Source organism: Anomaloglossus baeobatrachus, chromosome 1 (assembly GCF_048569485.1).
Source record: "Anomaloglossus baeobatrachus isolate aAnoBae1 chromosome 1, aAnoBae1.hap1, whole genome shotgun sequence".
In the NCBI taxonomy this organism is placed as follows: domain Eukaryota; kingdom Metazoa; phylum Chordata; class Amphibia; order Anura; family Aromobatidae; genus Anomaloglossus; species Anomaloglossus baeobatrachus.
The window spans coordinates 155,677,031-155,692,868 of NC_134353.1; the positions used below are offsets into that span (position 1 = coordinate 155,677,031).

General features: G+C 40.0%; 1 long non-coding RNA gene across 1 annotated transcript in view; it reads left to right on the forward strand.

Moving 5' to 3' along the window:
• Positions 1–5,195, forward strand: part of LOC142290741 (uncharacterized) — a 62,822-nt gene extending 57,627 nt beyond the window's left edge. Inside the window, exons 3-4 of the long non-coding RNA XR_012750379.1 lie at positions 3,780–3,902; positions 4,987–5,195. This is a non-coding gene — a long non-coding RNA (uncharacterized LOC142290741). The remainder of the gene's footprint in view (positions 1–3,779; positions 3,903–4,986) is intronic.
• Positions 5,196–15,838: the final 10,643 nt, after the last annotated feature.

Genomic DNA, 15,838 nt, shown 5'->3' on the forward strand with positions numbered 1-15,838 from the left:
GGTCAGCGTTTCTGTTGTTTAGGCTGATGCTGAAGCATCGCTCTGAACAGCAGAAGTGATCAGACAGTGCCAGTTTCAAGTCCTAAAGGAACTAGTAAAATCAATAAGTGTCAAAAAATGTTTTTAAAAAATATAAAAAACCCCCTAAAAGTTCAAATCACTTCGCTTTTGCCCCATTGAGAATAAAACAATTAAAAAAAAACACATATTTGGTATCGCCACTTTCAAAAATGCCCAATCCATCAAAATATAAAATTAATTAATCTGATTGGTGAAGGGCATAATGAGAAAAAAAAATCTAAACCGTAACATTGCAATAAAATGCAATTAGAGGTGATCAAACATCACATCTACACAAGATTGGCATAGTTCAAAACAGCAGATCAAGATGCAAAAAATAAGCCATCACACAGCCCCAGATCCTGAAAAATTAGAATGCTAAGGTTCTTGAAAATAGTGGCAAGAGTGCAATTCTTTTGACAAATTTCTGAATGTTTGTGCTACTTAATTGAAAGTAAAACTATACATGTTTGATATCTATGAACTCGTACCAGCCTGGGAAATCATATTATCAGGTCTGTTTTACCATATAGTGAAAATGGTAAATAACCCCCCCAAAAACCAATAGTGTAATTACATTTTTTTCGCAATTTCATCGCACTTGGATTTTTTTCCAGTACAATATGGACAAGAATAAATGGTGTCATTCAAAAGTACAACTCATCCAGCAAGAAACAAGCCCTTATATGGCTATATTGATGGAAAAATAAAAAAAGCTATGGCTCATGGAAGAAGGTGAGGAAGATACTAAACCGAAAACTGGAAAATCGACGGGTTGTAAAGGAATTAAAGGTTGTTTACAATAAATAATGGCCAAATGTCAATATCATTCCATTTTTTTAGAGTGGATTTATGAATCAAACTAAATTTAAAGCCTACTTCACACATCCGTGCAAAACACAAACATTTTGCACTGTCCGTGGTGAAGGTACAGTTAGGTCCAGAAATATTTGGACAGTGACACAAGTTTTGTTATTTTAGCTGTTTACAAAAACATGTTCAGAAATACAATTATATATATAATATGGGCTGAAAGTGCACACTCCCAGCTGCAATATGAGAGTTTTCACATCCAAATCGGAGAAAGGGTTTAGGAATCATAGCTCTGTAATGCATAGCCTCCTCTTTTTCAAGGGACCAAAAGTAATTGGACAAGGGACTCTAAGGGCTGCAATTAACTCTGAAGGCGTCTCCCTCGTTAACCTGTAATCAATGAAGTAGTTAAAAGGTCTGGGGTTGATTACAGGTGTGTGGTTTTGCATTTGGAAGCTGTTGCTGTGACCAGACAACATGCGGTCTAAGGAACTCTCAATTGAGGTGAAGCAGAACATCTTGAGGCTGAAAAAAAAGAAAAAATCCATCAGAGAGATAGCAGACATGCTTGGAGTAGCAAAATCAACAGTACATTCGGGTACATTCTGAGAAAAAAGGAATTGACTGGTGAGCTTGGGAACTCAAAAAGGCCTGGGCGTCCACGGATGACAACAGTGGTGGATGATCGCCGCATACTTTCTTTGGTGAAGAAGAACCCGTTCACAACATCAACTGAAGTCCAGAACACTCTCAGTGAAGTAGGTGTATCTGTCTCTAAGTCAACAGTAAAGAGAAGACTCCATGAAAGTAAATACAAAGGGTTCACATCTAGATGCAAACCATTCATCAATTCCAAAAATAGACAGGCCAGAGTTAAATTTGCTGAAAAACACCTCATGAAGCCAGCTCAGTTCTGGAAAAGTATTCTATGGACAGATGAGACCAAGATCAACCTGTACCAGAATGATGGGAAGAAAAAAGTTTGGAGAAGAAAGGGAACGGCACATGATCCAAGGCATACCACATCCTCTGTAAAACATGGTGGAGGCAACGTGATGGCATGGGCATGCATGGCTTTCAATGGCACTGGGTCACTTGTGTTTATTGATGACATAACAGCAGACAAGAGTAGCCGAATGAATTCTGAAGTGTACCAGGATATACTTTCAGCCCAGATTCAGCCAAATGCCGCAAAGTTGATCGGACGGCGCTTCATAGTACAGATGGACAATGACCCCAAGCATACAGCCAAAGCTACCCAGGAGTTCATGAGTGCAAAAAAGTGGAACATTCTGCAATGGCCAAGTCAATCACCAGATCTTAACCCAATTGAGCATGCATTTCACTTGCTCAAATCCAGACTTAAGACGGAAAGACCCACAAACAAGCAAGACCTGAAGGCTGCGGCTGTAAAGGCCTGGCAAAGCATTAAGAAGGAGGAAACCCAGCGTTTGGTGATGTCCATGGGTTCCAGACTTAAGGCAGTGATTGCCTCCAAAGGATTCGCAACAAAATATTGAAAATAAAAAATTTTTTTTTGGGTTTGGTTTATTTGTCCAATTATTTTTGACCTCCTAAAATGTGGAGTGTTTGTAAAGAAATGTGTATAATTCCTACAATTTCTATCAGATATTTTTGTTCAAACCTTCAAATTAAACGTTACAATCTGCACTTGAATTCTGTTGTAGAGGTTTCATTTCAAATCCAATGTGGTGGCATGCAGAGCCCAACTCGCGAAAATTGTGTCACTGTCCAAATATTTCTGGACCTAACTGTATGTCCGTGTGTGTGTTCCTTGTGCTGTCCCTATGCTATCTGTGTGACATCCGGATTGCACACGGATAGCATGAGATGGTATACTTACCTGTCCCCGTTGCTGCTGTGTCCGGCGCAGCTGATACTTCTGCGTCCGCGGTGAGTTTAGTTAATATACAATGAGCGTAATGAGTGGGCCTAGAACTAACAGCAGCGCCAGAGACTGCAGCGCTGGAGACAGGTAAGTATAAAAATTCTTTATTTTTATGTGATCTCTGTTTTCTCTGGTACCTGTCACACTGATTTCACATGGATCACATCAGTGTGCGGTCTGTGTGACACCTGTGCTGCTGGCAGAAAATATGTCACCATGTGTAGCACACAGACACACCTGTGCTTCACACGTACACATGCTCTGTGTGAAAACACAGATGTCTGACCAAGCCCATTGACTTTAATGGGTCTACATGTGTCCTTGTCACTGTTGCATGTGAAAACGGACGTCATATGTACGGGAGACAGGGATGTATGAAGGAGGCCTAGTATGTATAGGAGATCATTCCATATATATGAACTATTAACTTAGACAACGATGAACAAGATTAATTTGGCCATTATTAATCACTTTGGTCATATACAGCAGTAAATTTCTGCCCATACCTAGTGTAAAAGCAATGATATAACAATTCGAATAATGCTCATTTAACTATCCTGTTAAAAAGACCAATATGGACTGTATAGTTCCAAATGATTCGTAATACAAATGTTCAGTCCCCATACAGTTTGATAGCAACAGATCAAAGTTTATGGAAGAAGATGTACTGCTGACAATTATTATTATTTAGGCCACATTAAAGATGTGAACACCTGAAGAACAAGAATTGCTCATAATAAGCTGATCTCTGCCATTTACACACGGGCCAATGATTGTTATGAATGCCTGTTTGGCCAAATATCAGTCCGTGTAAATGACCCATAAAACAATAAAGGAAAAATGTTCTCCCTATTTTACAAGTAAAATGATTACAATAATAAGATGCAACTTACTGTGACATAGGTTTTAAAATAATCATTATTGTCGGACTCCTTGTGATAATAGATTGTGAATTCTGCAGTGACCACACAACTAGTTGTATTGCATCAATCTATAGGTGAAGAACATTGATCTGGACAGATAAGATGAATCATTACAATTCCGTATGGAATCGGAAGCAGTTACAGATTACTGGTTATGTCAAAAACAACAAAGAACACTGGGATCAGAAACAGAATAAGTGAGTACAACAATTGTTCAATTAGAGTTTCATTTGTTACCGATTATAATATTACAATCCTTCCTTTGAGAGCTGAATGCCAGATGTACTGCAGCCAGAAATGTTACTTCTGCTTTGCAAACGCCCAACCTCGCTGTCTGAAGTCTGTCTTACCTGCTCATGCTGAAGCAAGCAGCTTCAGCTGCATCTCCCTTCTCCTTGCCTACTAATAATATTAGACATCTTTAAAGAATAATGTGGCATCTGAACATTTACATTGAGCTACCAAGCCAGCATAGGGGAATGACAACCTGCTAAAAGGTGGAAAATATGCTCTCTTCTAGAAATGAGCGGACCGTGGAAGTTCAGATTCACTGCGTTCAACCGGACTTTAGTTAAAAGTTTGGTTCGGGACCCGGATATGACCCCATATAAGTCAATGGAGATCTGAATTTCTGTGATGTAAAATGGTTATAGTAAGGGCTAGGGAGTTGCAAAAGTTAGCAAACCGGTGGCAATTGCCCTGCAAACAAATGTGGATAGAGAATAAATAAAACAAAAACGTGTGCTCTTGCCTATTTTTGCTAACAGCGCAGTAAAACAAACAACTTCGGGCTGCAATTATCAGCTGTCTGCTTTACCTTGGCTGGTTATCAAAAATAGAGGGGATCCCAAGTCGTTTTCTTTTTTCTTTTAAATAACCAGTCAAGGTACAGCAGACAGCTGGGGGCTGGTATTATCAGGCTGGAAGGGCCCATGGTTATTTCCAGTCTAAAAATAGCAGCCCTCAACTGCCCCAGAAGTGGTGCATCCACAACCATTAGATGCACCAATTCTGGTGCTTTGCCCAGCTCTTCCAGATTTCCCTGGTGCAGTGGCAATTGGGGTAATACTTTTGTGGTTGATGTCAGCTGTGTTGATTGACAGCTGGTATGAAGCCCAGGGGTTAGTAATGGAACATGAGCATGTCAGCCATATGCCGGGAAAGCTTTTGTGTACATACTAATTACCATACAATTTTATAATACAGAACATTATTGCATTTTTCATTTACATTCTTCATCAGCTAGTATGAACCTTTCAAAATATATATTTTTTTCATTAGAACCGAGTCCAAAGTAGAAAAGAAGCCAAAGCAGTCTTACGTCATCCTGAGGTCAATCACCAAAGCTCCAGATCCAATTCAGCTGACTGCTAGACACGTTCCTCTTCGATACAGCAATGTTCACACTGCACTTCAAGCTAGGAGAAGGAACTACAAACTTGGGAAATTAGGTGAAGAATGCTGTTTTTCTCCTTGTGAAAAATAAAAGATGATTCAAATTGCATGTTTATTAATAAAAATGTGTGCAGTTGCTAAACACAAAGGAATGCTTTCTGCAGTTATTTGCTTTTTTACTTAATGGGGATGATTAATATTTGCCAATACTTATAAATCAGCCATCACATTGATGGACTTCCATCAGAATATTTCAAGAAGCTGCACCTGCTATTCGAGGGCAGTGTCATGCAAGCCGCACCTATACGGGTGAGATAATCCACAATCATTATCAGTCAAATTGATTGCTGAAAAATACAAAATAGTTTAAATGAAACTTCCCATTATGTAAATAACCAAATTTATCACACACACACACACACACACACACACACACACACACACACACTGTATATATTTATGTCATAGCGAAGAAACGATCGGTGTGCAGTTCAACAAGAGGGGAACACCAGGCAACAAAAGGAGGTTTTGGCAATAATGAGAGGGAAGAAGGTTCACCTCTTAAAGGGAACCAATCACCAGGATTTTCGTATATAACCTAAAGTCAGTGCTATTCTGGCACTATCAGGCTGACTCTCTACATACCATTAGTGGACAGCTTGGATGTATAGGTTTTCAAATCCAAGAAAGTGATGTTTATAAATTCAGCAGCTTCTTGATTGGCAGGAGCAACAGAGCAGATAATATCTGGGTGGGTATTCATATGGATTCCCACCCCCCTGCCGCCTGTTCCTCCCTCTATGGTAAGTATTATACAAACTATTCACTGTGCTGAAGGACCTGTGTGAGGTCATACCCATGTGACCATAAGGGGCGGGGCCTCAGCCAACAAAGCTGGATGCCAGGTCACATCGGTATAACCTCACCACAGGTCTTTCAGCACAGTAAATAGTTTGTATAAGGCTGGACTCACACGAGCATGTGGCATGCGATATATGCTTATGACCCCCGGCTCAGGCTCTGTACGAGCATGAGCCGAGTGTCATGCAACTGTGACCGGATCTTGCGAACGGGTCACAGCTGCGAAGCTGAGGGCGGGTTAATCTCCCCATCTCCTCTATTGTCAGCCTGTGCGTATATCGCACTGCACTGGGATAACATCCGAGTGCAGTCCTATGTTTCTCTCGCACCTATAGATTTGTATGGGTGCGAGTGATACGGCTCTTGCAGAAAATTGCAGCATGTTGTGATTTTTTTCCTCAGTCCGTTTAGAGCTGAGGAAAAACATGCAGATCTAAGCTGCAGCATTGTCTAACATGGGCCCGAGTGCAATGCGAGATTTCCTCGCATTGCACTCGTCTCATTTATATGTTCCTGTGAGCTTACCCTAATACTTACCATTGGATTTGAAAGCCTTAACATCTGAGCTGACCACTAAAGGTATGTAGAGAATCAGCTTGATAGTGTCAATATAGCACTGGTTCCCTTTAATGTTATATGTGCACACTGCTGTTTATTATGCAGACAAACTGCAACCAAAACTGCACCTTGTCACAGAGAGCCTGAAAATGTAAAAAAAAATGCTTGTAATGTAAGTGCGTTTTTGTTAATGCGTGTTTTAAAGGAGAAACAGCATGTGAGAGGATAGGATTGATAGATAGCTAGAATAGATTGATAGATAGAAAAAATAGATAGAAAGAATAGATAGATAGAAGGATAGATACATAGAACATATAGAATACCTAGAAAAAAAGAACATATAGAATAGATAATAAGAAAGAACAGAATAGATAGAAAGAAATAACAGAATAGCTTGATAGAGGGATAGCTAGCTTGGCCAGCTGTTTTTTCTAGATTTTTTGCGATAACAAATGACGTGGGGTCACTCCCATTTTTCATTTCCAGCACAAGAACAACAGCAACTGTAGGCTGCAACCCTCATCTGTCTGCTGTACCTTGGCTGGTTATGAAAAATAGAGGGGATCCTCCTTTATTTATTTTTAAAAATGACGTGGGGTCCCCCCATTTTTCTAAAACCAGGCAAGGTACCACAGACAACTGATTTAATTATTGTGGGAAGGGCCAAATAACGATGGCCCCTTCCAGCCTAACAATAGCAGCCCACAGCCGCCCCAGAAGTGGCGCATTCATAAGATGTGCTAATTCTGGTGCTGGGCCCGGCTCTTCCCATTGCCCTGGTGTGGTGGAAATTGTGGTAATAAGGAGTTAATAACAGGCCACAGCTGCTACTAAGGTGGAGGACTCCAGCTGTGACCGGAAATCACCTGAATGACGTCACTGCTTATTGCGCAGCTCACTTCACTTAGTTCGTGAAGCTCACAGTGGGCAGTCTTGTTCTATCGCGCTAACTGTGAGCATCAGATGTAGCGTTGCTGGAAGCGTTGTGGGACCTCGTGTGGATTATGTTGGGCCTGGAGGGGTTTATGGGGTGTTAATAAAGTGGTGAATGAGGGTGGCTTTCTTGTCTTATTTCAAATAAAGGATTTTTTAAGTGTGTGTATTTATTTACGTACTCTTACAGATTAATGATGAGGGGATGTCTCATAGACACCTGTCATGATAAATCTAGGACTTAGTGGAAGCTATGGGCTGTCATTTAACCCCTTATTACCCCGATTGGCACCACACCACGGCAATCAAGAAGAGTCGGATGAAGTGCCGGGACTATCGCATGTAATGGATGCGGCATTTCCGAGCAGCTGCTGGCTGATATTTTTAGGCTGGGGAGAGCCTAATAACCATAGGCCTCCACAGCCTGAGAATACCAGCCCCCAGATGTGGGGCTTTATCTAGCTGGGTATCAAAATTGGGGGAACCGCCCAAGGTTTTTTAAAAATTATTTATTTTACTGTACGATATAGACCCGCTCACCGGTGGCTGTGATTGGTTGCAGTCAGACAGCTGTCACTCAGCATGGGGGTGGCTCTGACTGCAAATAATCACAGATGCCGGTGAGTGGGGGAAGCAGTGAATATGTATGAGCCTAATGAGCGGCCGGCTGGGGAAGAACAAAGAGCTGCCACAGGAGCAGTGTGACAGCTACCCCGGTGATCGGTGAGATGTAGCACTTGGAGAGAGAGAGACAGGGAGAGAGAGAGAGAGAGAGAAAGACACAGACACCCCAAAATCACTCCAGCATTGATTTTGTCATTCTGGAACTAAGTTGGTGAGCTGCGTTTTTGTTTACAAAACTGCGGGTAAAACATATGCAAAACGCAAACAACTTGTAACCATGTGTTTTGCCTTGCGTTTTTTTATTATTTATTATTGATTTCAATGGGAGACAAAAGTTGACAAAAACACAAAAAGAATGAATATGCTGCTTCTTTTTTGACACAAAATTTTGTCAAAAAAACTGCTGACAAACTGCAACGTGCGCACAGCAAATCTGACTTCTCATAGACTTTGCTGGGAAGTCAAAAGTGAGAAAGTTTTGACAACAAAACTGCACCAAAAGACGCGACAAAAACTGCAGCGTGCGCATATAGTCAACACTCACCTGAGTCTGAACCCTGCTCTCCCTGTTGTCTCTAGATGGGTACTTCCCCCTGTGCATGATCACATGCCTAGGCCCTAGCTGACCCTGGACTGGCCCTAGCTAGCGTATAGGGCAGAAAAACGCTAGTTTTACTACTGCAATAAGACTACATAAGGAAAGAGGCAAACAAGCAGGACAAAACACAAAAAGGAACTACAAAGCTTCTCCAGAGAGGGATTTCAAAGCTTCTAATGGAAAGAACTCCACAACTTTCACTATAGTGATCAGGATAGAAGATCTAGAATTGCCATAGAAGAGATCTAGGAGGGAGTTAAAATAGAGAAAGGGAGTGGTCATAAAGCACAGCAGCTGAGAACTAAAGCTACAAGGATTCTCAGCAGGAAAAAAAAAGCACTCGACTCTTTTAGCACAGAAAGGAAATGCGCTAACCCATGGGGGTGGTGCTAAATGTTGCAGAGGGACCAGCTGGGATATGTAGTTCCACTGGCAGCAGATGATAATGTTACAGTAGCTGAAGTGGATTGTTGGACCCCTAAACACTTAACTTTTGTCCACAACAATTGTCAATGGCAGGAGGTAGCACTTACAGACATGTATAGAGCGCTCCTATGGACGTGGTGTCTTGGTGCAGGCGTTGAAACACTGCTGATGTTTGTGCAATTGTATAAGCAGCCAGACATATAGATAAACTTGCAAAAACAACACTTTACTGAAGGGAATAAGGGGATACAGTCTGTCTGTTAACCTGTTCAAGACACCTGGATCGTGTCAGGGTAATCACCTGCCGCTGCTGCGGGCAGCCAGCAGAGATCCCCGCAGATATCAGCTGATTTGAACAGCTGACATGTGTTCCTCACAGGCACAAGTAGATCCACGATCCACCCGTGCCTGTTTACCGCTTAGATCGTGCTGTCAAAATGTGACAGTGATGATGTAAATGCCAGCCACGGTAAGCGTTCACTCAGCCAGCGCCATCGGAAGTCACATGACGTGATCACGTGGATCCAATGGTTGCCATGGTAGCACAGGGTCATGTGATGACACCTGTAGCTTTCATGAGTCACTTCCTCTTACTGCTGACAGAGCGCTGTATGTAAGAGGAAAGCAGCATTTCAGCAGATCAGAGCTGTGCAGCTGTGATCTACAGAAAAGCACAAGTGATCAGACTGCTGATCCTTATAGCCCCCTAGGGGGACTAGTAAAATAAACAAAAGTTAAAAAAAGTTTTAAAAAATTAAAAAAAAAACAAAAAACTGAAGGGTTAAAAAAAAAAAAATATTCACATATTTTGTATCGCCATGGTCAGAAATGCCTGATCTAAAAATATAAAATCAATTAATCTGATCGGTAAATGTAGCATCTGCGCAAAAATGATACCATTAAAAATGTCAGCTTGAGACGTAAAAAATAAGCCATCACTGAGCCCCAAATCCTGAAAAATGAGAACGCTATGGGTTTTGGAATATGGCGCAAAAAGTGTGCCACTTTTTTGGACAAACTTGTGATTTTTTTTTAACCCCTTAGATAAAAGTAAACCTATACATGTTTGGTGGCCACGAACTCGTACCGACCTGAGACATCACACCAACACATCAGTTTTACCATATTGGGAACACGGTGAATACAATTCCTAAAAACAATTGTGCAATCACACTTTTTTTTGAAATTTTTCCGCACTTGGAATTTTTTCTGAAAAATAAAAAGTTATGGCTCTCAGAAGAAAGGGAACAAAAAAAAAACTACGGAAAATCGCCTCGGGGTGAAGGTGTTAAGGGCAAACTAGTTCACTGTATAGGGTAAACAGTATTTTACATATGAAAGAAGGTGTCTTCTCCTCATGAAACAAGCAAGTTTGGTGCCTCTCAGGGCGCCTTGAGTACAGTTCTCTCACTTGATGTTGGAGGTAATATGCACAATCCAGGTAACTACGCTGATTTAGAAATCTTCATGGGTCGAATCCGTGACACACTAGTGGTATGTAGCTACTCACGGTTTTACATTACCATTCCCTTTTGGGAGATTACATAGTTCCTAATTCACAGTGCCCAAAGTATTTCTGGTGTACTGGAAAAAGTCATTCCCACACAAAAACTGTTTAACTCAGCAGCAGTAGAATGGGTACGAAGATACCCCAGAAATAATTCCGCTCTAGTCATTATAACCATCAAGTGGGCTCTAAGGAGGACCTGTGATCTGCCAATTTCCTTGACCTTCTGATCCTAGATACCCTAGAGGTTACAGCAGGGCATGGCAAACCTCATGACAGTACCCCCCCTTCTACAAGGGGCCTCCGTATGCTCAGGACCAGGCTTATGCAGATGAGATGCCTGGAAGGAGCACACCAACCTATTTGCATTACCTTGTGATGCTGGCACCCAGATTCTTTCCTCTGGACCATAACCCTTTCAGTGTACCAAGTATTGAAGAGAGTGACGAACAAAACGGGAATCCCCAATTCTTAACACTTGAAGTTCTAAATTACCATAAACAATGGAGTCGATAATGGTGACAGTTCAGATGACACCACATATTTTTTGAGCAATGATCTATGAAACACATTGTGGATTTCAAGTGCTTGTGGTAACTCAAGGTGAAAATCAACAAGATTAATGAAAGCAACCACTTTATTCGGACCAATGAAGATAGGACCTAATTTCCACTAAAAGATTTTTCAACTTAATATTTCTGGTAGACAACCATACGTAATCATTAACACACAGATCCGGACTTGACGAACGTTTCTTATCAGCCTTCCGTTAATATCTGTCCCCATAACCTTCATATTGTCAAACAGAAGAAAAACTTTCCTCCCCAGGAACTCTCAAAGACACATTTCTACTGAAAGCACAGAGCTGAGGGTAAAAACCATATGTACCAAAAAATGGTGACTTAACAGTCGAGTCATACCGGCAATTGTTTAATGCAAATTTAGCCAAAGGTAAGTAAGATGACCAATTTTCCTGATTCTCAAACATGAAACTTCTAAGATATGTTTCCAAACTTTAATTTAAGCATTCGGTTTGACCATTCAATTGAATATAAAAAGCTGAGGAAAAATACAAGGACACTACCTCAATCTAAACCCCGGATTTTAAAATATGTAATTTTATGTAGTTTCAAATTTATATATAAAATTGTATATTTACAGTCATATGAAAAAGTTTGGGCACCCCTATTAATGTTAACCTTTTTTCTTTATAACAATTTGGGTTTTTGCTATTTCAGTTTCATATATCTAATAACTGATGGACTGAGTAATATTTCTGGATTGAAATGAGGTTTATTGTACTAACAGAAAATGTGCAATCTGCATTTAAACAAAATTTGACCAGTGCAAAAGTATGGGCACCTCAACATAAAAGTGACATTAATATTTTGTAGATCCTCCTTTTGCAAAAATCACAGCCTCTAGTCGCTTCCTGTAGCTTTTAATGAGTTCCTGGATCCTGGATGAAGGTATATTTGACCATTCCTATTTACAAAACAATTCCAGTTCAGTTATGTTTAATGGTCGCCGAGCATGGACAGCCGCTTCACATCATCCCACAGATTTTCAATGATATTCAGGTCTGGCGACTGGGATGGCCATTCCAGAACATTGTAATTGTTCCTCTGCATGAATGCCTGAGTAGTTTTGGTGCGGGGTTTTGAATCATTGTCTTGCTGAAATATCCATCCCCTGCGTAACTTCAACTTCGTCACTGATTCTTGCACATTATTGTCAAGAATCTGCTGATACTGAGTTGAATCCATGCAACCCTCAACTTTAACAAGATTCCCGATGCCGGCATTGGCCACACAGCCCCAAAGCATGATGGAACCTCCACCAAATTTTACTGTGGGTAGCAAGTGCTTTTCTTGGAATGCCGTGGTTTTTTGCCTCCATGCATAATGCCTTTTTGTATGACCAAACAACTCAATCTTTGTTTCATCAGTCCACAGGACCTTCTTCCAAAATGATACTGGCTTGTCCAAATGTGCTTTTGCATACCTCAGGCGACTCCGTTTGTGGCGTGCGTGCAGAAACGGCTTCTTTCGCATCACTCTCCCATACAGCTTCTCCTTGTGCAACGTGAAAACTGACAGTTTAAATCTCTGAGACAACTTTTTGTATCCTTCCCCTGAACAACTATGTTGAATAATCTTTGTTTTCAGATCATTTGAGAGTTGTTTTGAGGAGCCCACGATGCCACTCTTCATAGGAGATTCAAATAGGAGAACAACTTGCAAGTGGCCACCTTAAATACCTTTTCTCATGATTGGATACACCTGCCTATGAAGTTCAAAGCTCAATGAGGTTACAAAACCAATTTAGTACTTTAGTAAGTCAGTAAAAAGTAGTTAGGAGGGTTCAAATCAAGAAATTGCTAAGGGTGCCCATACTTTTGCATCGGTCAAATTTTGTTTAAATGTGGATTGTACATTTTCTGTTAGTACAATAAACCTCATTTCAATCCAGAAATATTACTCAGTCCATCAGTTATTAGATATATGAAACTGAAATAGCTGTTGCAAAACCCCAAATTGTTATAAAGAAAAAAGGTTAACATTAATAGGGGTGCCCAAACTTTTTCATATGACTGTATATTTGTACCATATCATTTTTCCCTATAGTAATAGAATATTATCTTCATGTCATACCAATTTGGGATATATTGTGAAAGGACATGTTTGTTTGATGGTGGTTCCCTTCCCTATGAATAAATAGGGTAGAAGATTATAGGAATAGCCACGGAGGTATTTGGACACAACTATTAATAGGGTCTTCAAATATGTCCTCCTATTTAGGTAGAAAGAGGTAGGATAATGATATGGTCCATGAGACTAATCCTGGTATGAATTCTATTATTGTATTTTTGAACACTTATTCACTTTTTGTTTTTTTTGTTTGAGGTGGAATTATTTACCTTTTTAAATTGAATTTACTCTGTGTGCAGAATTATTAGGCAAGTTGTATTTTAGAGGATTTTTTTCATTATTGATCAACAACTGTGTTCTAAATCAACCCAAAAGACTCATAAATATCAAAGCTTAATATTTTTGGAAGTTGGAGTGGTTTTTTTTTTTAGATTTGGCTATCTTAGGAGGATATCTATTTGTGCAGGTAACTATTACTGTGCAGAATTATTAGGCAACTTAATAAAACCCAAATATATTTCCATCTCACTTGTTTATTTACCAAGTAAACCAATATAACTGCACAAAATTTAGAAATAAACATTTCTTACATGCAAAAACAAAACCCTAAAAAATTAATGACCAATATAGCCACCTTTCTTTATGATGACACTCAACAGCCTACCATCCAAAGATTCTGTCAGTTGCTTGATATTTACGATCAACATTGCGTGCAGCAGCCACCACAGCCTCCCAGACACTGTTCCGAGAGGTGTACTGTTTTCCCTCCCTGTAGATCTTACATTTTATGAGGGAGCACAGGTTCTCTATGGGGTTCGGATCAGGTGAACAAGGGGGCCATGTCATTATTTTTTCATCTTTTAGACCTTTACTGGCCAGCCACGCTGTGGTGTATTTGAATGCATGTGATGGAGCATTGTCCTGCATGAAAAATCATGTTTTTCTTGAACGATACCGACTTCTTCCTGTACCACTGCTTGAAGAAGTTGTCTTCCAGAAACTGGCAGTAGGTTTGGGAGTTGAGCTTCACTCCATCCTCAACCCGAAAAGGTCCCACAAGTTCATCTTTGATGATAACAGCCCATACCAGTACCCCACATCCACCTTGCTGGTGTCTGAGTCGGAGTGGAGCTCTCTGCCCTTTACTGATCCAGCTTCTGACCCATCCATCTGGCCCATCAAGAGTCACTCTCATTTCATCAGTCCATAAAACCTTTGAAAAATCAGTCTTAATATATTTCTTGGCGCAGTCTTAACGGTTTATCTTATGTTCCTTGTTCAAAAGTAGTCGTTTTTCAGCCATCCTTACCTTGGCCATGTCCCTGAGTATGGCACACCTTGTGCTTTGTGATACTCCAGTAATGTTGTAGCTCTGAAATATGGCCAAACTGGTGGCAAATGGCATCTTGGCAGCTTCATGCTTGATTTTCCTCAATTCGTGAGCAGTTATTTTGCGCCTTTTTTGCCCAACATGCTTCTTGCGACCCTGTTGGCTATTTGCCATGAAACGCTTGATTGTTCGGTCATCATGCTTCAAAAGTTTAGCAATTTCAAGACTGCTGCATCCCTCTGCAAGACATCTCACAATTTTGGACTTTTCAGAGCCCGTGAAATCTCTCTTCTGACCCATTTTGCCAAAGGATAGGAAGTTGCCTAATAATTAAGCACACCTTATATAGGGTGTTGATGTCATTACACCACACCCCTCCTCATTACAGAAATGCACATCACCTGATTTACTTAATTGGTAGTTGACTCTCAAGCCTATACAGCTTGGAGTAGGACAACATGTGTAAAAATTATCATGTGATCAAAATACTCATTTGCCTAATAATTCTGCACACAGTGTAATAAAGGAGTATTTTATTACATATATATGGGTCTTTTTGATATTTCTGTGAGTACCACCGCCCTTTTGACCAAAAATCCAAGTGAGCAGAGGTTATACTGAGTCTTTTCTCATAAAACTATACAGTCTGCTCAGCTCCCCCTGCTCAATAACATGATGCCCACAGATTGGACAGTTATCTAATACTGCAAAGATCTCACTTCTATGGTACACAGAACACCACACACAATACCACACAAATCATTGCTAATGAAATAAACACCATTAAAAATGTTATACCTGTTTATTATCTATTTATTATTGAAATAATAAATGTTCATAACATGAAAATTGAAACCTTTTTAAACGTAATAGCTGAAAGGTTATACATTGTTTTCTGTTATTAATTTCTCATAACAATAACTTATTAATGTATTAGATGACTATTCCAGATACTTTATATCTTAGGGAACATTGTTGATAACATTGTTACTTCTCAGTATATTGTACAAGTTAAAGAAGCATACCATATCACATAAGAACATCCAAATAATAAATCATGACGTAAGATTTGGCAAAAGAAATTATATTATTCAACAATGAACAAAAAAAATCTGAACTGTTATATAAACTTTTCAGGTCAAATTCAGAGACATTATTCAATAAACTAGTCACTGCCAATTAAAGATATTTTCCGAGAATGGAAAACAATACATGACTAAAGGAATTGTCCTTATAAATTCCTTAATCCC